Source organism: Macaca mulatta, chromosome 17 (genome assembly GCF_049350105.2).
Source record: "Macaca mulatta isolate MMU2019108-1 chromosome 17, T2T-MMU8v2.0, whole genome shotgun sequence".
Taxonomy (NCBI): Eukaryota; Metazoa; Chordata; class Mammalia; order Primates; family Cercopithecidae; genus Macaca; species Macaca mulatta.
Window position 1 is genome coordinate 4,601,023 of NC_133422.1, and position 24,066 is coordinate 4,625,088.

Sequence of the window (24,066 nt, forward strand, 5' to 3'; positions counted from 1 at the left end):
TAAGTTTAAATGTCAGTGTTCATTAGTCGTTTTTTGTATTAAAAGTTTTCTTATTCCCAGTGTTCACAAGTTGTCACTCTTGAGTGTTCATGAGATCAACTAACTCATCAGTAGGTAAACACACAGGGCCTTTGTGGCACCTCAAGCATTTCATAACATGAGGCTTCTTGAGATTGCAAATGTGATAGAAAAAAGTCTGTACACAGTATAAATGAGCAACGGTTTCAGACAGCTACGAGACAAAGGTTTCCAGCATGTCCCCATTCCATCTAATGTGATGTGCGAAAGAACTGGAAAAGCAGCTCAGCAAACTGGGAGGCTCAGGGCACGAGGTGGGGCAGAGGAGCAAACAGAGGCCAGGCCAGGCAGGCTCAAGTACTAACTCATCACAGTCGCAGGTGTGGTTGACTGGGCGCTAAGTCTGGGAGGTGCCAGCCGATTTGGTCACCACAGTCATCTCAGGGGCCTGCATGGCCACGGTCCCGTTTAATAGCTGGGGAACTGAGTTGCAGCGAGGCCAGCCTACACGTGGTGGAGCTGGGAGAGCACCGGGACACGCAGCCCCAGCTCCTGCTGCCCTTGCATTCATGTGCCAGCTTCTGACAAGGGCTGCTGTTGTGGGATTTCACTCTTAAAAGCGCAGGGAAGCCACGTCGATGGTGTAGAGGGAGAGGACGCCCTCGCTTGGCGATAAACACAAGCCCCTCTCTGGGAGGAGGGTGCTGTGGCGTTGCCTGGGCTTGTCACAGTTTTGTCGTTGTGGACCAGCCTCCCCCATCCTGCACCCCTCCTTCCTTCCATGTGGAGCCCCCTTTCCTCTAGGATGCAGTCTGAAGGCCAGCTTGTGCACAAGGCCTCCCGTCCAGTGTCCCCTCGGCTGAGTGTGACCTTCCTGCTGGCCCTTAGCTGGCCTCTGGCACTGTAGTCACTTCTGTCAGTGCCTGTCCTGTGCCGGCACGTTGCAAGGGCCTGTGCCGGTTGCCTGGTGGCCCTGAGGCTGAGTCCTGTGCAGAGTATTACCCTTCTACTGAGTGACATGTTTAGGGCCAGCCTCTGGTCAGAGGAAAGGCCCCTCAAAGATGCAAGCGGGCAGCTCCTAGTGCCTTCATCATTGGCCACCATGAAAGAGGGCGGTGTCCCCAGCCCCTCCGCAGCTCTCCAGGTGGACGGCCTTGGTGGTGGTGACTTCAGATAAGAGGTAGGGAGCAGGAGAGCAGGCGAAGGTGGGGCGGGAGTTGGGGAGAGAGAGAGAGAGAGAGAGAGAGATCAAGAAAAAAAAGAACAATCTAGAGTGTGGACTGAAGCTGTGTTTAATACAAAGGGAAGGGAACACTGGAGGAGGCAGCAGGCCTGGGACAGCTGAGGAAGGCAGAGGTGAGTCTGCCGTGAGTCACCTGGCAGAGCCCTGGAAACCTTTGGCCGCCAGCTCCCTGCCCACCGCCAGGTATGCCCACCTCACTGCCCCTCCCCCAGTGGCCCTCAGGCCTATCTTCTGCAGCTCCTGTCCATGAAAATGACTCGCTGATGGAACGAGCCACGGGCTCCAGACAGCCATTCCGCCGAGGAGGAAGAAGAGGGGGAAGGCATAGCTCTGGGACCAAGTGCGGGGGTTGGGGGCTGCTCTTGCCAAACAGAATGAGGAACAAGGAGCAGCACAAGAGGTGCAGAGCAGTGGCCTCAGTCAGCGGGCACTCCACTGCCAGGGCCGTGCCATCCATCATGTGGGGTAGGTCTCTTTGCTGTGGGTACCCAAGAACTCTGCCAGGCAGGGCTGAGGGTACCCCGAAAACCTCAGCCAGCCTGCTCTCCCCACCTAAACTCTGCTCTGGTTCTTCCTGGAGCTGACACGTTTAGTTCAGTGCATCCCAGACATCACCACATGGAAGTGAGAGGCTCAGCTGGTCCAGCAGGGAGGGCCACCCTCCTGCCACCGTCCTGTGAACCAAAAGTATCTGAGATAGGTCTCCATCAATTTAGAAAGCTTATTTTGCCAAGGTTACTATCAATGAAAAGAATCACACTCTGCAAAATATTGGAAGAAATTCATTCTGAGCCAAATATGGGTGACCCATGACCTATGACACAGCCCTTAGATGCTGAGAACATGTGCCCAAGGTGGTTGGGCTACAGCTTAGTTTTATACATTTTAGGGAGACATGAGACTTCAGTCAAAGACATATAAGACGTACATTGGTTTGGTCTGGAAAGATGGGACAACTTGAAGCAGGGTGTGGGATCGTTCCAGGTCATAGGTAGATTTTAAAATTTTCTGAAAGACAATTGATTGAAAGAGTTAGGTTACTATCTAAAGACCTGGAGTCGATAGAAAGGAATGTTTGGGTTAGGATGATAAGGGGTGGTGGAGACCAAAGATTTATCAAACACATGAAGCCTCCAGGTAGCAGCCTTCAGAGAGAACAGATTGCAAATGTTTCTTATCAGACTTAAGGTCTGTTGATGTGAACGCTGGTCAGCTTTTTTTGAATTCCAAAAAGGAGGAGGGTATAATGAGGCTTGTCTTACCTCCCTTCCATCCTGGCCTGAATATCTTCTTCGGGTTAACTTTGGAATGCCCTAGGCCAAGAGGAGACATCCATTTGGATGGTTGGGGGGCTTACAATTTTATTTTTGGTTTATAGGCAGCCCTGACAACATGTGCATAAGGCGGTTAGGGTAAAGCTTGGTTTTACACATTTTAGGGAGATATGAGATATCAGTCAAATACACGTAAGATGTACACTGGTTTTGTCCTGAAAGGTGGGACAACTTGAAGTGGGGAGCAGGCTTCCAGGTCATAGGTAGATAAGAGATAAACAGTTGCATTATTTTTTGATCTATGATCAGCCTTTCACTGAATACACAATTTATATGTGAGAGGGGATAGAGGAGTAGTCAGTTCTTAGTCTGGCTCAGTGAATCTGCGTTTTTACATAAACAGTAGGGCAGAGGAAGCCATCAGATACGCATTTCCTCAGACGAGCAGACAGATGACCTTGAGTTCTGTTCTTTGTTCGCCATCTATGAAGATAAGCTATCAATTTACATCACCAAAGTGAAATTCAGCAGAATTGTTTTAGAGGAAAGATCTTGAGGGGTTTCCTTGTGAGCATATTGTGAGGGAGGTATGTAGCTTTTTTTTTTCTTCCCCCATCTTTGTAGCTATGTTATTTAGGAATAGAATGGGAGGGAGGTTGTCCTAACCCCAGCTTGACTTTTCCCTTGGGCTTAGTGATTTCGGGGTCCCAAGGTTTATTTTCTTTTCACAGTCCCTTGGTCCCTCCTGCCTGGAAGCTCCTCCACCTGTGGCCTGAGTTGGATCTGCTTCTCCTCCCAGCAGTCCACTTCCTTCCTCCCACCTTTCTTCCTCCCATGAGTCTTCCTCCCCAGTCTTCCCTCCCTCCTGCTCCTCCAGGGGACAGCTCACCCAAGGCCTGGCTGGTGTCTTGGCAAGCAAGGCAGGGCCAGTGCCTTGTTGGTGGGTCTGAGGGCCCTGGTGCGTGGGACGTGCTGGTTGTCAAACCATTCCTCGAATCCACCCTGAGCACCTGGTTCTAGGAGTGGTTTGCCATTCTAGCATGTCAAATGGTTGCCAAATGCTTTGTCCCACTGGTGACCAAGGTCCCAAGGGATAGAGACCCCTCGGATTGTCCTAGAGGAATGTGCCCTCTCTGCCTTCCTGCTTTCTTCTGTCTTTCCCTCTGCACCCCTCCCGCTGGGATGTGCCTGCACTCTGCAGTTGGCCGACTCCTCTGCAACCTTGGCTTTGGTTCCTCCCCAGGACCTGACCACCTGGCCGTGGGCCCTCCCCGTAGAGTCACCCTGCAGGGGAACAAGGCTGCTTCAGCCCAGCCGGGCCCATCTTGCCTGGGTGCCACCTCCCAGCCTGGATCAGCACAGGAGCTCCCACCTGCCTCCCAGGAGAGTGGGCGTCCACCCTGAGCACCTGGTTCTCGGAATTTCCCTTCCCTTCATTTCTGAGGCAGTGCCGGCCGGCTTGGCCATCTCATGCTGTCTCACATTCCGCAGCTGGTCTGGGCCCAAGTGCTGCTGAGGACTCAGGGATCCTTGAGACAGTGCTGGGCAGGTCTGGCTTGCTGCCCTCCCCTGGAGAACGTGGCGACCCAGCAGCAGGTGGTTGAGAGTGTCCCTGCTGGTGAGGACAGAACCTGGAATTCTGTTACCACGCTCCCTGTCCTGGCCGGCCGATGCCCTCCAGCTGTGGGCCGGCCATGCTCCTGATGGGCCTGATATGGACACAGAGCAGCACGTCCCATGGACCAGGACCCTCAGATCCATCAACAAGGCACTGGCCCTGTCTTGCTTTCTTCTGTTGGTGTGGCTGAAAACACCAGGCTCTAACTCCACCACAGAACAAGAGCCTGGGAGTCTCCAACATCCTTCCTGGCAGGGGACATGCAGAGGATGTAGTATTCAGCTCTGGCCAAGCAGCCATCGGTCCAGGCGCCTGCTGGTGCTAGCCTGGGTAGATGGCCTGGAACTCAGGGGCAGATCCCACCTGCACAGGCAAACTTGGGGGACCATGAGGGATGAACCCCACAGACCCAGAATGCTCAGCCTTCTTTAGACTTGCAGCGGAGGCTTCAATGTGTACCTCCGCCTCCCCCCACGGATTGTAAAACTCACAGCCACAGGGACCAGGGCTTGCCCACCACCCTAAACGGAACTTACCAATGACTCACTGAGAAGATGAAGGCAGTGGTTTGTAGCAGCCATTGCATCTGACCGTGGGCCCCAGCAGGGATGTGAGGGACCTGTGTCACTGGCAAACACACTGCCAAGAAGCCAGGTGTGTGACCAGCCTGTGATGTATCAGTCTCCTTCCTGGGGAATCTTGTCACCTGCAGCACAGCCAGACCCTCCCTCACGGGTAGAAGGGTCTAGGGACTCCTCCAGCACACACAACTGCTTTCCACTGAAGGACCCAAATACTTTTAGCCTCCGAGGCATAGGGCAGCCCATGGATGAAACTCTCATCTGTTTTGGTCAGGGTTGCCCCCAGGCAGGGGGACATCAGCAGCAGATGCTCCTGGTTGGTCAGTGTCTTGAGGAGTACACACCACCCAGGTACGCCGCTGGGGTGCCCTCTAGTACAACAGGACAGAGACAGGCTGTGCCTACTGTCTCAGGAGTGGGAGAGGACAGGCATATGGCAATTTTGATAGGCTTCTCACTTGGCCCTTCAAGTTGGCCATGTTGATCAAGTTCATGATCAAGTTCATGGTCTTCCCCTCTCAGGGGCTCCCCTGGTTGATCTTTTTCTGCCCTAACTAGCTCCTGGAGTCTGTTCCCTCCCCGTCTCCCGTAGCCGACCTCCACGTGTGTGGGCGGAGTGCAGGCTCCAAGCCTGTGATTACAGCAGCTGCCTTGCTGGGAATGGCACAGGCAGAGGAGCAGTCATGCCCACTGCATCAGTCAGTGTTGCCACAGCAATGCCCAGAACAGCACCCTGAACCCCACGGCTGCAGACAGTGGTGTGTGTTTGGTTTATGTGTCTGCAGGTCGGGGCTCTCACGGGCCTGGGCTGGGCTCCCTCCTGTGGCTGGCACTCTTCTGGCTGTGGCTGGGGGCAGAGTGCACCTGGGCCGCAAGTCTCCCTCATCCAGCAGGCGAGCCCAACACCTTCTCACCGTGACGGCAGGGTGGGGAGCTAGCAAAGCCACACTGTGTGAGCTTTCCAAGGGCGCGTTGTCACCCCTTTGCTAATACCCTGCAGGCTGCAGCCCATGTAGCTGAGCCCAGAGCCAGGGTGGGGGGTACATGGCAACCTGTGCAGACATTGAAAAACATAGCCTCCTCTTCTCCCACTGAAAGGGGCTTAGAGCTCTTCCTGTCTCCCCACGCATGCTGCACTGTTTCATGCTGCTTCTCTCAAGGAACTTCTCAGCTCAGCTCCCGCTCTGTCAGTGGAACTCTCATTTCATCTGAACACCCTGCCTTCCACAGCATTGCATGCCCACTGCCAGCCCATTCCTCTCATCCCTCACCATTGGGCCGACGATCCTCTCCCACTTGCTGCTCAGTTTCCCTCCTGGTCTGTCCCAGCTCTGGGGCCCATGGGCAACCCCCTCACCCTTGTGCCTTGCCCCCATACCTGGGACACTGCTTGGGGACGATGCCCAGGATTCTGCCTACTCTGAGAATGGGGACAAGAAATCTACACACAAGCCTAAGTCCCCCTTACCCTAAAAAGTTACTTTTTCCTTGACCTTGTGAATGCTTCCAAGATCTTACTCATCTCTAATTTGCCTTTTGCGAGAAAGTGTTTTGAAAGAGTAACCTACACCCATCGCTTTTATTCCTTCCCACCCACTTGCTCCTTGTCCCTTACAGTCTTTTTTTAATCCACTTTTTCTTCTGCTCCAGAAGACCAGGCCGTCAGCAGTCTGCGAGGCTAGGAGGGCCGCGTGTGTCCGTTTATTTTGTCCTCTAAAAACCTTGACGGCTGGGCGCTGCGTACAGTCATGGCCGTTTGACCCACGAGAAAATCAGAGCTCAGCCCGGTCACGTTGTTCGTGAGGTTATTGGGAGCAGGTAATGGACTGTGGGCCTTTGTGACTGCAGAGCCTGTTTTAAGCTTTTGTGCTGTACTGACCCCGTGTGCAAGCCCGGAGTGTGCTAGAGTCAGAGCCTCCAAACTCCGGTCACGCAAAGGGGCTGTGTTTGCTTGCTAGGGCTGCTGTGCCACAGCTGAGTGGCTTTGACAACAGAAATCGTTTGCCTCGCTGTCCTGGAGGCTGCAGGCCATCGGGTCAGCAGGGCCATGCTTCCTCTGCAGGTGCCAGGGAAGGTCAGGCCCCAGCCATTCTCCCAGCTCTTGGTAGCATAACTCCAGTCTCCACGTTGCATTCTCCCTGTGTGCGTGTCTGTGTCCAGAGTCTCCCTTTCCATTAGGACACAAGTCATATTGGATTAGGGTCTCAACCTAATGACCTCATCGTAACTACAGTTGACAACTCAGGGGCACCAACACATCCCTTCCCCCATGCAGTCGAAACCTGCATATAACATTGACTCCCCAAAAACATAACTACTAATGGCCTGCTGTTGACCAGAAGCCTTACTGATAATGTATCAGTAGATTAACACGTATTTTGCATGTTATATGTATTGTATACTGTAGTCTTACAATAAAGTAAGCTAGAGAAAAGAAAATAGTATTTGAAAATCATAAGAAAGAGAAAATATATTTACTATTCATTGAGTGCAAATGGATCATCCAGGTAAAGGCCTTCATCCTGTGGTCTGTTAGTTTGTAACAAAATTGCATATGTCTTCCCCTAAAGTTTACTATTGTTATTTAACGACTTCCTTTAAAAGGACGGTAAGTGGTTTAGTGAAACTGATGAGAGGAAACAAATCCTGATTTCAGTTGTGAATTAAGGTTGTTATGCACACAAGTTATTTCAGTTCCTGTCTTCTTCCTTTCAGTTAAGGTTTCCACAGGATTGTTGTAGTTCTGGGATCCAGGTTCCGTTTCTGGCACTTTCTGGGTTTTTATGGTAAACAATAACCTCTGTGACTCTTAAGAGAGGAGTAGCCGGGCAGGGTGGCTCACGCCTGTAATCCCAGCACTTTGGGAGGCCGAGGCAGGCGGATCACGAGGTCAGGAGATCAAGACCATCCTGGCTAACACGGTGAAACCCCATTTGTACTAAAAATACAAAAAAAAATTAGCCGGGCGTGGTGGCGGCGCCTGTAGTCCCAGCTACTCGGGAGGCTGAGGCAGGAGAATGGCAAGAACCCGGGAGGCGGAGCTTGCAGTGAGCCGAGATCGCGCTGCTCACTCCAGCCTGGGCGACAGAGCAAGACTCCGTCTAAAAAAAAAAAAAAAAAGAGAGAGGAGTAGATCCAACAAGCATCAAGCATTATAAGCAAAAACATCGCCGAAAACCAGTTTACTCCAAAATAGACACATGGCGTTATTTAATTTTTTTCCCAAATACTCAGAGAACCTAAGTAAAAGCCTCAGCAATTTACCTTTCACTGAGAGGAACTAGCTGGACTGTACGTTTTAAGAAACCCCTTTCTTCAAAGTCCACGTGAGGAAAAACTAATTTCCGAGACAGCCCTGCTTCCGAGGTTGTTTCTCCTGTGGCATCCCCTCTCTGTTGGCAGTGATTTAATAAAACACACGAATATGACCCTGTTGTGAGCCAAGTCAGGCCTGACCTTGAGCCGGGGCCACCTGGTCCCCTCTGCTTCACTCTCACCATTGCCCACTCCTGGGGCTTCTTTTCTGCTAATGGTTCATTCCAGAAGGTTTTTCCCTGCCATCCCCCAGAAGGTCAGACCAGCCCAGACACCCCCGGCCTTCCTGATCCTTCTGCTTTGGGGCAACCCCTGGCAGGCCCCTCCCCTTCCTGGGACCACCGTTTCTGGGGCCTTTCCAGCCAAACCATGCCAGGGTGAGCTTCGGCTGGTGACACTCCATAGTCCCCTCATGACCACACCTAAATCAGCAAAATAAAGTCATTGGTTCTTAGAGATAATTTAAAACACAGAGGCATTTCCTCAGGCAGTGGGATTTGAGTTTCAGCGACGTGCTTCTGTCCTTCGTCCTTCTGCTCTCAGATGTTGCGGCTCCTTGGCGCCACAGTGACGTGGCGGGTACGCAGTGTGTGTGTTGGGGGGCGATGGTGTGAGCCAAAGTGACACATGGCGTGGTTCTGAGCTCCACAGGGAAAATGGCAGAGCCCTGTTCCTCCACATGCATCTTTCTCAGACACCCCTGAGTCCTGCCCGCCATCGCGTTTGTGGCTTGTCCTTCAGCCCTGCTCCTGGCTGCTCCTGTGAGGGGTGGAGGCCAGTGGGGGTGCATCCCTGCCCACCCTCAGAGCACTCCATCCTCCAGGACGTGGCCCTGGACTTTCCAGGAAGCAGCTGCGAATCTTCCGGAAGCTGGGAGGGCTGTTTCCCAGTAGCCACCACTTCCCTGTGGCTCCAGATGTGATGTCTTCGCATTTCTGACATCACCCTGGATGTCAGACCAATTTTAATCGACTTCTCACGTTTCTCAAGTTCTTGCTGGAAGGATTGGGAGCGTCCTTTGGTGACTGGGCAGCTGTGATGCAGGCCACACCCACCTTGCTAGGCTCAAAGGTACCCGTTCTCTGCCCACCGCCAAGCAGGGCCACTGGCTTCACCTTGACCCCCACTGACGCTTCCTAAGCAGGCTCAGTGTCCAGGGCCCAGGCGTGGCCTGCAAGGCTGGTGGGGGGCACCTTGCCGCTCCCTCTCCTTCCTGGCTCTCAGTCCTCCTGAGCTGCGTGTCCCCAGTGTTCTCTTCCAGAAGTTTCATTGTCCTTGTGCAGAGCAGAGCCCCTGGAAGACACTCTGGGACATGCATTGTGCCCCAGTTCAGCACTAGGGTGGTGGCTCTGCCCCCCAGGCCTGACTGCTGCACGATAACATGGGCCTGACAAATCCCAGGGTGCAGAGAACCCAGGGCTGGTGCAGGACGGCACTGCCCCCGCGCAGGCTCGTGCCCAGTCTTCAGTAAATACAGTTTTAGTTACTGAATGACAGTGGATGGTGGAGCCCATGGAGGGTGTGATGAACACCAAGCGGGGCCTAACACAGACTCAGCATCCTCAGGGAGGCAGGAGGTGGAGAGGAGCGCCCGAAGTGTGGGAGGAGGTGACAGGGTCGGGGGCAGGCATCCTTCCTGTGAGAGCTGAGGTAACATCAGTCGATGAGCGAGCACTCCTGAGTTAGCGAATAGAGAACAAATCCCCGAAATAACAGCATGTGTCTACACATGCTCACACGTGCCAGGCACTGCTCTGAGACAGTAACTCAGTTAATGCTCACAATTCTGCTCTTATCCTCATCCGATAAGTAGAATAATTTGCCTGGGCATGCAGCAAATGAGTGGTGGACCCGAACCATAACCTATGTAAGCCCACGTGCTTGACCTGAATCCAGAGGATTTGAAACCCAGGGCTCAGAGCTTTACAGTGCACAGTCCAGACCGTGGGGCTGATGTGTGATCCAAATCTCTGGGGCAGAGCTTTTCTCCGTGCTCTAAAATTCTGCTCTTAAGGCCACGTGAGAGGTGTATGTGTGTCTATGTTTGTGTCTATATATATGTATATGTAAAATATATACACATAGGTGTATATACATTTTGGTTTCTATGTTTTAGATCAGATAGACCCTGTCTGGCATTCTGATTTAACCTCACCTAACCTGTTTCCACACATCTGTGCACTAAAACAACACATATATTTTTTCCTTTCCGGAGCTTGTCTTCAAGAGTAGCTGGTACAGAAACCCAGGAAGAAGGGCCTTGGGTCGGTTCTTCCCTCTCCTTCCTCCTTCTTTCTCCTTTAAATCCTACCTCTATTTGCAGATCGTATAATCTGTATGTTAACTCCGTAATCCGGGTTACCTCTGTAACGTACTGTATAATCACTACAAATTTGATAGTGTCACGCTTTTCTTGACTTTCAGAACATATCCTCTGTCAAGGTATTTGACATGACCTCTTCCTTTGTGAAGTGAGGCCTTCTCTTAGCATAATTTTAGACCCTACATGGATTTTATTAATCTGCACTGTTGCTACTCAATGTTCTGCTAGTGTGGTCAATCCATTTATAGGCAAACTTGGGAATGATTGTATTTTGGAAGCAAATAGAAATGAATCACCTTGGCCGGGCGCGGTGGCTCAAGCCTTTAGTCCCAACACTTTGGGAGGCCGAGACGGGCGGATCACGAGGTCAGGAGATCGAGACCATCCTGGCTAACATGGTGAAACTAAACATACAAAACATACTAAAACATACAAAAAACTAGCCGGGCGAGGTGGCGGCGCCTGTAGTCCCAGCTACTCGGGAGGCTGAGGCAGGAGAATGGCGGGAACCCGGGGGGTGGAGCTTGCAGTGAGCCGAGATCCGGCCACTGCACTCCAGCCTGGGTGACAGAGCGAGACTCTGTCTCAAAAAAAAAAAAAAAAAAAAAAAAGAAATGAATCACCTTACACCTGTGGAAAGCCAATCGTGAGAGTCTTACATTTTAAGATAGTTTATTGTGATAAAAACCTGGAAGTGTTTGGGGTTTTGTATGTTTGTTATTGGATGAATATAACCTTAGAGTTTAACACATTTTAACATAAATGTGCACATGTGTTCATAAATATGACATACTTAAGTCCTGTTGTAGATTAAACTGTATTACGAACCACTTCACAGTTGTAAGGTCAAAATATCTTTTCTGGTGGACAGATAGAAATGTTACAAAAGATAGTTTTGTCCATCTTAGCATTATTTGTAACCATGATTTACCTGTTGGACCCAACTAAAGACAAGTAAAGAATCTGAGGAAGGTCTTTTAGGTAATGAATGAAATATCTTTTTAAATTCCTTTTTCTCTAATTAAAGTGGATCGCAGCTTCTGAAAAGCTTTAACGAGCTAGACAATACAAAATTTAGATAATTTAATTTGACATCATAATTTAGGCCTCAGAAAACCTGAGAGGTCTATCCATTAATAGCCAATGACGACACAGAGGCACAGCTAATTGGCGAGGCAAGTGGCTGCTTGTTTGAAGTTTCGGCAGAGAGTTAGCTACTGATCTGCACCATAGGCCTCACCTGACATTGACATTCCACTCGCCATTTTTCATGTATTTTACTTAACTGATGTATTTTTCTTTGAAATTTTTAACTATTCACATTTGTTTGTGAGAAGAATTACATCACAGCGTTTAGGTCCCAATGTTTTGCGTATCATGTGAGTGGATTATCAATCATACATTGTGTCTTACTTCACAAGCATTTAGTGCACACTCATGAGAAAAAATTATGGCAAAGTGTGAAAAACTTACTTGGTCTGTTTTAGGACATTTTAAATACATAAGATGCAGAAGAATACTGAGGCATATCTGATTGGGTGGATCTCAACAGACATACTAGAATTTGGTTGATATTCAGGGAAAGTGAACGTGTCTAAAGAAGGGGCTCCGAGTTGTATGATTCTTATTTATAAAAGAAAAACAGTATATAGTTTTATAACATACTGTATAGTTGGATAGCAGTGGAGCTAGTTAAAATTGCTGCATACTTTTGTAATTATGTTTTGTTTGTGAACTTTAAAATCCATTACCTAGCCAAATATTTATGTGTATGTGTATTTTAAAGCATTTTTAATGTCACATGACAAATAGCTAGAAAACTTTCTTTAGCAGAATATTACTAGTGTATTCTCTTTCTTCCTCTTGTGAGTACTTTATAATTAGAATAAATATCGTTAATGAAAATGCTTATCTGAGGTCAGATTTTATTTAAAAAATAAAATAGGAGAAAACCACTATAAAAAAAAAAAAGGACATTTGGAAATACTTGTTGGAATCCTAGGCGGCTTAGAGGTTCTATAGAGCAATGGGAATCCAAGGGTAGAGAACCATTTCGTATTTAGGAAAAGCTTCTGTTATCAACGAGGTCACATTAGCAATCACAGGGGTAGATTTCAACGAGCCGGTGAAGACTGGCAGGGTGAGAATTATCTCTCCCCCTGGAGTCTTCCTGTGGTTTTCAGGCCAGCCACACCTCTTTGCCCCATGTGAGAATTCAGACATCTACAGTTATTGAAACTTACCTTTAAGCTCTGTCTTTATTTGACATCGTTGCGTGAAGTGCAGATTCCAGCTTCTATCTTAGGAAGTCTACCTCAGAGCACCAGGCCTCACCAGCAGCCAGACTTAACCACCTGCACACACAGCTTCTCCCTGTTGGCATGAAACACACCAACAGTTGGGATGATGGCTTGAGGAATTTGGATTTTGTTGAGACCTGTGTGTTTTAATGTTTTGGTATTTTACTTAGTTCCTTGTTTTAAGTTGTTCCATTTTAAACTTGAGCATTTCGTTTTATAGTTAGAGTGCTTGAACTTCTAACTAATATGCAGTTGACATTGTTCTAAGTTATGAAAAAGGCAAAAATACAGTGCTACATACATGTGACTTTATGAAAACTTTTTTTGTTTTTTAACCTTAATCAAATTTTTCATTAATGCTTAAGTAGAATATATTAGTATTTTAAAAGCGGATTCACAGTCCATTTGAGTCGGAAACCATTCTTGGCCCACAAACCCAGTTTCCCTCAGAGGCCGTGAGAGGGAGCTGTTGAACCTTAAATGAATTGTGTTTGACCTTTAACAGTCAATCAGGCTGAACTATTCAGATAATCCATCTATAAAATTTAACTTACATTGTAATGAACAGTAGTATGATTTTTCATTTATATTAAAGCAAAAGTTATGCAGTTAATTAAGAGACGCTTCAGTTAAATTCAGTAAATACTTTTTAGTGCATATTATTTACAAGGCACTTTATGCTAAAAAGGGGCATAAAAATAAATAATTTGGGCCGGGAGAGGTGGCTCATGCCTATAATTCCAGCACTTTGGAAGGCCGAGGTGGGTGGATCACAAGGTCAGGAGTTCAAGACCAGCCTGGCCAAGATGGTGAAACTCTGTCTCTACTAAAAATACAAAAATTAGATGGGCGTGGTGGTGGGTGCCTATAATCCCAGCTACTCAGGAGGCTGAGGCAGATAATTGCTTGAACCCAAGAGGCGGTGGTTGCACTGGGCCGAGATCGATCCACTACACTCCAGCCTGTGCGACAGAGTGAGACTCCATCTCAATAAATAAATAATTTGAGTGACTCATAAACGTGTGCATGTGTGCGCGCACCTGCATTATAAAGTAGATCACAACATGTAAGAAAAGTGTATTGAGTTTTCACAGAGAGGAAAGTATTAGGAGAGGCAGGAGAGAGGAGCTGGCCTCTAAGAAGGGCTGGAGCATTTCTGGGAGTTGACAGAGAGTGGGGAGTATTCCGAGTGTGGAGCACAGCATAAGGAAAGAAGGTTGGAGAATCCTGAAGATGCCAGTTTGCTCAAAGCATAGCTTGCGTAAAGATGATTGAGAGACTATCAGGCCTGGGCAGACAGTGACTTGCACCTGTAGTCCCAGCTCCTTGGGAGGCTGACTCAGGAGGATCGTTTGAGGCTGCGGTGAGCTATGATTGTACCACTCTACTCCAGCCCGGGTGACAGAACGAGACCTTGTCTCTTAACAAAAACTATAAAAATTAAAAGCCAGTATCAGGTAGAAAAGCCAGGTTGGGCTGCATGGTAATCACACATAAATGCCCAAGGACTCACTTGTCTCTAATTGTTTTGAATGTCAACATTTGACCAAATGATCTCTTCTTAACCTGTGAATGTATATGCTGCGCATTGGGCATTATTCACCAGATGTTAATTGAAGTCATGCTCTATGAAGGTTGTTGGAAAACCTTTTTTTTTTTTTTTGAGACGGAGTCTCGCTCAGTCGCCCAGGCTGGAGTGCAGTGGCATGATCTCGACTCACTGCAAGCTCCGCCTCCTGGGTTCACGCCATTCTCCTGCCTCAGCCTCCCGAGTAGCTGGGACTACAGGCGCCCGCCACCTCGCCCGGCTAAGTTTTTGTATTTTTAGTAGAGACGGGGTTTCACTGTGTTACCCAGGATGGTCTCGATCTCCTGACCTCGTGATCCGCCCGTCTCGGCCTCCCAAAGTGCTGGGATTACAGGCTTGAGCCACTGCGCCCGGCGATTTTTTATATTTTTAATAGAGACGGGGTTTCACTGTGTTAGCCAGGATGGTCTTGATCTCCTGACCTTGTGATCCGCCCACCTCAGCCTCCCAAAGTGCTGGGATTACAGGCGTGAGCCACCACCGCGCCTGGCCAGTTGTTGGAAAATCTTAATGTTTCTTTTCTCTTTTCTATCTATCCAAGGCTGGAATGCAATCTCGTCTCACTGCAGCCTCCACCTCCCAGATTCAAGCAATTCTCCTGCCTCAGCCTCCTGAGTAGCTGGGACTACAGGCACCTGCCATCGCGCCTGGCTAATTTTTGTATTTTTAGTAGAGATGGGTTTTCACCGTGTTGGCCAGGCTGGTCTCGAACTCCTGACCTCAGGTGATCCACCCAGCCTCAGCCTCCCAAAGTGCTGGGATTATAGGCGTGAGTCACTGTGCCCGGCGAAAAATCCTAATGTTTCTTAACTGCAGTATTCTGAAGCTGATAAAGCACTTGTAAAACTTTCAAAATAATTGAAAACCATTTTCTTTTTAAGATAGAAATGTGTACTTCTTAGCATGCTAGAAGTAACTTTACATTTTTAAAGTAATGTTATTTAATGAGTACAGAGTTTCAGTTTTGCAAGACAAAAACCTTCTCTCTTACAAAATAGTGCGAAAATATACTTAACACTACTGAGCTGCACACTTGAAAGTGGTTAAGATGGTGAATTTTAAGTTATATGTTTTCCGCCACAATTTTTAAAAACTAAAGTAAGATTTTTTTTGGAGCTAAAACAAAAAGAAAGCATCTACAGGAAGTGGAATGAATTTAGCTCTTATGTTTTCTGGCAGCATGTGGGAGGATTTGGGGTCACCATTGTGGGCCACGTTGTTTTCACTGATGACTACTTCTGCAGAAACATAAGTTTTCCTGGAATTAGACTCAAGCAAAATGTAGGAGGCAGGCTCTTGTAGAAGAAGAAACACTGGATCATGTGCTGGACAAAAACTTCAGTTTCCGTTTTCTAAAAAAAAACTATATAGAGTTTGTTCAAATACACTTGAATCTTCTTTTTTTATTATTACTATACTTTAAGTTCTAGGGTACATGTGCACAGCATGCAGGCTCGTTACATAGGTATACATGTGCCATGCTGGCCCGCTGCATCCATCAACCCATCATTTACATTAGGTATTTCTCCCAATGCTATCCCTCCCCCAACCCCCCACCCTACGACAGGCCCCGGTGTGTGATGTTCCCCACCCTGTGTCTCATTGTTCAGTTCCCACCTATGAGTGAGAACATGCAGTGTTTGGTTTTCTGTCTTCGTGTTAGTTTGCTCAGAATGATGGTTTCCAACTTCATCCATGTCCCTGCAAAGGACATGGACTCATCCTTTTTATGGCTGCATAGTATTCCATGGTGTAGATGCAAATGCACTTGAGTCTTCTTTGAAAGCTGTTGACATTAAGGCATAGCTCAGTAAATTCATTTCTCTGGAGTGAAGATATAACTGATTTGGATACTTTACTTTTTATTTTATAATTTAAATAGAAAAGTAGGGAATAGTGAGGGTGGTTTCATAGTGTGGCAAGCCGAATAATAGTCCCTGGAAGATGTCCATGTCCTGTTCCCTGGCATTTGTGAATATGTTACTTTCAATGGTAAAGAAGAATTAGGTTGCAGATGGACTTAAGGTTGCTAATCAGCTGATCCTAAAATAAGGAGATGATCCTGGATTATCTGGAAAGCCCAATGTAATCACAAGCCTCCTTAAAAGTGGAAGAGGGAGGCTGGACAGGAGGCCCGAGAGATGCAGTGTGAGAACCCGATCTGACATTGCTGGCTTTGAAGGTGGAGGCCATGAGCTTATGTCAGGCACTGTAGATGCAAAAATAGCTAAGACCTCATATGACCTGCCCTTGGGGAATTTATAATCTTGGACCTTCTCTCTCCCTTAAACAATCCTCAGTCAGCACTAGAAAATTACCTTTCTTACATCTACATCCAGCATTCTGCAGTTAATTTCAGAGCAGAGGATATTGACTTTGGACACCTTCTGGATTTCCAAGGTATTCTCTGTACCATATTTACAAGTTATCACATTAGGTGAGTTCCTTCTTTGGGTCAACGTTTTCCTTCATTTTTGGATAATTCTTCACCCACAGTTGTCCTCTGTGTTCTAAGTTCTGACAATGATTCTTTGCTTGGCCAAACTTTAGTCTAGCTTCTGAATCTTCTGCTACACCCATCTGTTTAGTTCCTTGTAAATTCCGTTTTTGCAAGAACGCTGGTACGTCAGTTTAGTAAGAACACCCCATGCTTAATATCTGATTATCCTCCACCATCCCCCGGGTGACGTCTGATCACCCGAGTTTTCTTCAGCAAGAATTCTGGTAGGCTGGTTCAGCTACAGCCCCACTCACCCTGACATTTCCTCTTAGTGGTGTTCTGTCCGCTGACTCCCACCCTGCTCCTTGGCTATCAATTCCCACTTGCCTGTGCTCTATTCAGCATCGAGCCTGCTCTCTCCCGCCATGGCAAGACCACATCGCAGTGGTCCCTATACCCATCGCAGTGGTCCTGAATAAATTCTCTCTCACTGTGCTGTCACAAGTGTCATAGAAACATTTCTTCTTTAACAATCCACATGGTATTACTCTTAACAACCACTCATATGGCATTAGCAGGAAATGGAATGTTGTTGGAATCAGTTCAGCTCTGTCTCTGCCAGAGATTTCACAAGGAGTCATTACAAATATGTTGGGTTTCCTTTATGCTTCTTCCTATCCTTTCTGCGGTAATGGAGAGTATAGAAGGTTTTGGTTGAAAATAAGGCATTAGGAGCTTGCAGTGAGCCGAGATGGCACCACTGCATTCCAGCCTGGGCGACAAGAGTGAGACTCTGTCTCAAAAAAAAAAAAAAATATATATATATATATAAAACATAAACAATGCCCAATAAGGTATAGGATGCTAATTTCTTGGAATTTTATTATGAATGTGATATTATTTGCCAGATAACTCATGTATTTTGAGATAAATGTTAAATAAATGAAAGTTGATGTGTCATGCAGAGCTCTATTTCTTGGCAAGAAAGCTGATGGGGTAAAGACGGCCACAGTTGCTTTGAACTCTCCCCATTGAGAAGTGGAGTTTATCTTCCCACAGCCTGAATTTAGCCTGGCCCTGTGAATGCTTTAAGCCACAGATGATGGCAGAACGGTGCTGTGCCCATTGTCAGCCCAGTCTCTTAGAGGACTGATGAGAGCTTTTGCTTCTGCTCTCTGGGGACAATCACTCCTAGGACTCTGCCTCTCAGACCCTGCTGCTGTGCTGTGAAAATCCCAGGCCATACATACAAGCAGCCACGTATAGATGCCATACCCACCGGCAGCTATGGGACTGAGCTGTCATGGAGGCCTCCACCCAGTGAACCTCCCAATGACTGTGGTCCAGGTGACATCACAAGACTAGGGCCCAAGTGACCATGGTCCACACACAGAACTCTGGGGGAATAATAAAACGGTTGCCTTAAACTATTAAGTGTTGTCTGGTTTGTCATGCAGCAATATATGTTAAATATATATAAAATTTGGGAAGACAGTGCTTGAATTGATCACTTTATTAAGATCTGTTAGGTACATTAATCAACAAGTGCTACAGACCCTGAAGTGAGCATTTCGCATTAAGTGATTGGACCCAACCAGTTTGATGGAAAATTTGGTCTCCTACCTTATTTTTGATCCAGAGCTCAAGGGATTATTAACTTTCTTTTCCATTACACTCCTTCACTCAGCAAGCACTGTGTTGAGCGAAGGAGATCATTAGGTTATATACAAAGAAGGTTCCCGGGGTTTGAAATTTAGATTGCTGACTTTCCTACTTGAGTTCCCTTCCTGCCCAAGACCGTAATTCCAGGAATTCCCCAGCATCATCCCAGGAGTCTAAACAGTCTTTCAAACAGCTGCTAAATGTCGATGGTCTCATGAGTCCTCAAAGGAATTTTCCTGTGGGTGGAGGAAGCCACTCTTATGGCTCTTAATCAAATGTCGAAAGTGCGCCCACAACAATGACTGGAACAGAGTGGAATCTTCGGAACTGCGATGCAGATAAAGCGTCTCCTCTTCCATAAACAGTGACTTGCTACAGAAAAACTCTATGGCCTTCTTTTCTGGTTAGTAAAAAGATGATTGTTGATACGTGACAAAAGCCAAATAAGCTCTAATAGCCAAAAAGTTGCTCCAGTCTCCTGCTTTCCCTTTCCCACGTTTCCCCTGGCACTGACTTCCTGAGGCAGTGGCACAGGCTGGATGGCAGGGCTCACCTGCCACATGATGGAGGGACACGCAGCCAGGTGAAGGCGACCGCTCCATCGGCACACTGCGCAATCTCCCCCTCCTTCACTGTGCTTAGCACGAGATGGGGGACACTGAGCACTCACAGCCACTCAGTGCCACACCAGGTCCCCAGTGCAGGCTGGGCAAGGATTCAGAACCTTCGTGAGCCCCCTTGAAGCTGAGGCCTGGAACGGCTGCTGTGTGCCCGGGTTCTCCTCAGGGTCTTCTTCCAGGTCAGGGTTCATGAGAACATTTTCCCAGTCTGAGCGGAAACCAAGAGGTTAGCAGAATATTCTGGGTGGAGGAAGGCACCAGAGAGACCTCTGCGCACAGCCAGCATTTGCATACTCGTTAATGGAAAAGGAGAGCTCATCTCTGATGCCACGAGGGTCTGGCCATCAAGAACAGAGGGAAACGCAATGCGCCCCTCTAGCCCGATCAGAAACACACACAGAGGAGCCTCTCCATGCATGTCTCCTGACTCGATGGCTTTTTTTCTTCTATTGACTGCTTTTGTTTCATTTTCATTAGATTTTTGAAATTCTATGTTTTGAGCAGTTCTGTCCAATTTGGTGGCTTCACACACAGTGTGGAGGTTAGCTGAGTGGTCTTGCTTTCAAATGATACTCAGACCTTGCAGGTCTGGGGACTTTCACCTGCTACCTAACATCAAAGGACTTAGTGCAGGCCTCTGAGAAACGTATCTTTTATTTTATTTATTTTATTTTTTTATTTTTTTGAGACGGAGTCTCACTCTGTCGCCCAGGCTGGAGTGTGGTGGCGCCATCTCGGCTCACTGCAAGCTCCGCCTCCCGGGTTCACGCCATTCTCCTGCCTCAGCCTCCTAACATATCTTTTAAAAAAATTAAACTAATGCTTTATGTATCTAGAAAAAAGTCTGAATTTTTATTGTCTCCATGAAAAGTATTGTATTACACAAACCTTTCCAATCTACCCAAAATCAGTGAGACAAATAAATGAGTAATTCTCCCTGGCCAGGTCTTTATCAAATGCCCCAGGATTCCCAGTGTTGGTGACTATTAATAGAAAACAAATATTAAGTCTTAGACCTACTCACTCAACTAAACTGAATTGTAAGAGTGAAAACTGGACCTTGGACTCTGGCAAGCCACTAGGGCAGGGCCACCCCCATGGAGTGAGCACATTTAGGTTTACTCATATTTAAAAGTTTCGTCACATTTTGGGGCAATTTATGTTTTTTATATATATATATATTTTTTTTTTTTTTTTTTTTTTTTTTTTTGAGACAAAGTCTCACTCTTGTCACCCAGGCTGGAATGCAGTGGTGCCATCTCAGCTTATTGCTACCTTCACCTCCCAGATTCAGGCACTTCTCGCGCCTCAGCCTCCCGAGTAGCTGAGATTACAGGTGTGCACCAACACAACCAGCTAATTTTTGTATTTTTAATAGAGACGGGTTTTGCCATGTGGGCCAGGCTGGTGTTGAACTTCTGGGGTCAAGTGATCTGCTGCCTTGGCCTCCCAAAGTACTGGGATTACAGGTGTGAACCACTGTGCCTGGTCTGTATGGTATTCTTAAACCCCTTCGTTTAGCTGTGGCCGTGGAGACTTGGAACAGAAGGTTAGGAGTTTTACAGGCCACAAGGACAGGCTGGTTTTCTGGGTTCCTGGGCACACAGCCTAACTCAGAAAAAAATAAAACACACATGAGAAAAACAGGCCAGAAAAACCTGATTCACAGGAGGCATGTCATTGAGTTGTACTTAGTTTATATAAAGTAGTGGTTCTCTTCAAACTTGGAGTCTCAGGACCCCTTTATGCTCTCAAAAACGGAGGATCTGGCTGAGCGAGGTGGCTCACACCTGTTCTCCCAGCACTTTGGGAGGCCGAGGCGGGTGGATCACTTGAGGTCAGGAGTTTGAGACCAGCCTGACAAACATGGGAAAAGCCCATCTCTACTATAAATATGAAAATTAGCTGGGTGATCATGGCTCACGCCTGTAGTCCCAGCTACTCAGGAGGCTAAGGCTGGAGAATCGCTTGAGCCTGCAGGCTGAGGCTGTACCGAGCCAAGATTACGCCACTGCACTCCAGCCTGGATGACAGAGTAAGACCCTGTCTCAAAAAAAAAAAAAAAGAAGAAAGAAAGAAAGAGAGGAGAGAGAGAGAGAGAGAGAGAGAGAGGATCCTATGTACCTTTTGTTTCTGATGGGCTAGATCTACTAATATTTACAACACTAGAAATTAAAATTGAGAAGTTTCAAAAATACATATTCACTTTGAAAGCACAATAAAAATTCCATTGCATAAATTCCTTATTTTTATGAAAGTAACTACATTTTCCAAAGCCCCAAAGACAATGAGTAAGAAGAACGACAGTGTTTTGGTGTTTTGCAAATCTCCCTGGCCTCAGGATTAGTGGAAGACAGCTGGACTGTCCTTATCTGCTTGCATTTAGGCTGAGTTTGTTACAATGTGTTGCCTTGGCTGAAGTAGAGGAAGAATGTCTGGCCTCAAAGAGGTATGGAAGTGGAATAAGGAGGAGTAGGTAAGCAGACTTTTTAAATAATGGCAGGTTAGCTTGAGTTTTCTAGTGTGGTTTCTTACTGGTTAGGTACACTGTAGAATCTGGAACAGACACCTGAACGTTCTTTAGGTGACTTTTAGGGATGTTTTAGCTCCCCCACCACCTGGGGCCCACAGGGATACACCCAAGGACAAGATCTCTCTCAGCCTTGAAGACATTTGCAGCCCAGCCCTGCTGCTCCTTCCTGCTTGTCTAAAACTTCGCAATTCTGTGAGATCATAGACGAATCGCATCTCTTCTGTGAAGGCTGCCCTCACTAAACAAGAATTATCTCTTTCTTTTCTCAATTCAGATATCGTTATTGTCTGTACCACTCATTTGGCCCTTAGTAATTGCTGTCAGTTTTTATTAATTGATTGATTGAGATGGCACAATCTCGGCTCACTGCAACCTCCATCTCCTGGGTTCAAGCGATTCTCCAACCTCAGCCTCCCGAGTAGCTGAGACTACAGGCGTGTCTGTACCACCACGCCCAGCGAATTTTTGTATTTTTAGTAGAGATGGGGTTTCACCATGTTGGCCAGGATGGTCTCAGTCTCTTGACCTTCTGATCTGCCCACCTCAATCTCCCAAAGTGCTGGGATTACAGACGTGAGCCATCACACCTGTCCGATGCTGTCAATTTTAAATTAACTGGCAGATAACCATTTGCTAATTTTTAATTAAGCTAATTGAAAACAGGTTCTTGACTAGTACTTTTATTTATTTATTTATTTATTTATTGAGAGAGAGTCTCACTCTGTTGCCCAGGCTGGAGTGCAATGGTGCAATCTCAGCTCACTGCAACCTCTGCCTTCTGGGTTCAAGTGATTCTCCTGCCTTAGCCTTCTGAGTAGCTGGGACTACAGGTGCACACCCCCACAACTGGCTAATTTTTGTATTTTTAGTAGAGACGGAGTTTTACCATGTTGGCCCAGACCATCTCGATGTCTCTTAATCTGGGGCTCGTGGATTAGTTTATTAGGGGCCCATGAACCCCTAGAACTTGTAAGTGAAATTGTGGATGTCTTTGTATATATCATTCTTCAGAAATATTGCTCCTCCTTTCCCCCCAGTAAAACGTTAGTAACAACTAGGCTAGATTTTTAAGAAATATACACTCTGGTCTGTTTTACAGTTTTTAAACCCAATATCTGCTATAGTGGGATCAGAAAAGGCCACACCTATAAAAGCAAATTCTTCCTCGATTGTGCCAGTGGGCTTTAGTTCCTCTTTTCTATGTTTACATTGGAGTCCCAACCCTCTGGTTATTTTTGATATTCCAACATAGTCTGTGTTGGGAAGGGAGTTCTTACTCTGTTTCCTCCCGTGCACACAGTGGTTCGTACCAGGGAAGCAGGACATACCACGGAAGCACTTCAGCAGGGAACCTCTGTTTGTGCTCAGAAGTAAGATAGCATCCAACCCAGGGTCAGCAGACATCGTCGGGAAAGTGCGGAGAGTAAGGATTTGAGGCTCTGTGGGGTCACATGGGCTCTGTGGTGATGACTCGGCTCTGCCATTGCTGCACGAATGCAGCCCCAAACAGGAAAGTGAGTTGGCCTCTCGAGTCCAAACAGCTCTGTTTACAGAAACAAGCAGGGGCTGCATTTGGCCCGTGGGCTGGAGCTCGTGAACCTCTGATCTAATTCACAGCTCACTAGAACAGGAGTTACTGTTATAATAAGGAAGCACAATACCCAGAAATTGGGTGGAATCCTGGGACTCTTAGGACTTTGGATTCCACCGATCATAGGTAATTCTAGTCTTGGCTAAAAGGGAGCACACAAATCCAGAGAAACCTGCTCATCCCAAGCAATGGCCCAGACAGGCAGCCCCGTGACACCCGCAGGGAAATAGGGGCAGTTTTGTGGTCATTGCTTCAGCGCTCACATACCTTCCATCAGAGACGATTTAAAAAGTTATTGTTTCCACCACCACAAACCGGGAGAGTGCAGGCTTCTGTTAGAAGATCTGGATTGCTCCCTGATCTGCCTCTCTGTAATTAGCGAAAATTTCTTTCTCTGCTCCGTGCACACAGTGAAGAAAACGTTCATGGTGTGTGATGTCACCACAGCACTAGAAACACTGTCTTGATTGTTCCACTTTAAATTCTGCCTTTGCGCCTGGCTGTGGCTGCAGCTGCTGGTCATCCCTCCACCAGCTACTACTCACTTACCAAACTGGTGTTGACAGCTCCACCTTGCAGACTTTCCCGGCGGGAGGAAAGCCTGCTGGGAATGGACATAGTAGGGAGAGCCTCAGGGCCTCCTTCCTGACAGAGCACAAATACAGTGGAAGCAGATTCGCAGCTTCTCACAAGTTGAGTCTTGAGAATATGCAGAATCAGAATTCTGCATCTGGCAAGTCAGAATTTAAAACTTGGCAAGCACTTTGACTTATTTAGGTTTCTTTTATTACCAAGTTCATAAAAGGGCACTTTTCTTTCTCGCTCTCGATAGGAATTCTTGGGCCTTGAGCGGTCGTTTATTTGTTCTTGCTCTGGTGGTTCTTCCTTTTGTCTCTTGCTGTTCCGTGGACTGGAGGGGTCTGTAGATGGTGAGTTTCTTTTTCTGCCCTTTGTAAGTTG

The 24,066-nt window shown here is 47.3% G+C and overlaps 1 long non-coding RNA gene across 1 annotated transcript; it reads right to left on the bottom strand.

Annotated features, from left to right (window-relative positions):
• Positions 1–1,621: 1,621 nt before the first annotated feature.
• On the bottom strand, positions 1,622–23,610 carry LOC106994186 (uncharacterized). The gene is made up of 4 exons (XR_013407936.1): positions 23,374–23,610; positions 22,844–23,058; positions 12,616–12,745; positions 1,622–1,935 (listed from the first exon to the last, which is right to left on the bottom strand). It is a non-coding gene; the product is annotated as an uncharacterized LOC106994186 (long non-coding RNA).
• Positions 23,611–24,066: the final 456 nt, after the last annotated feature.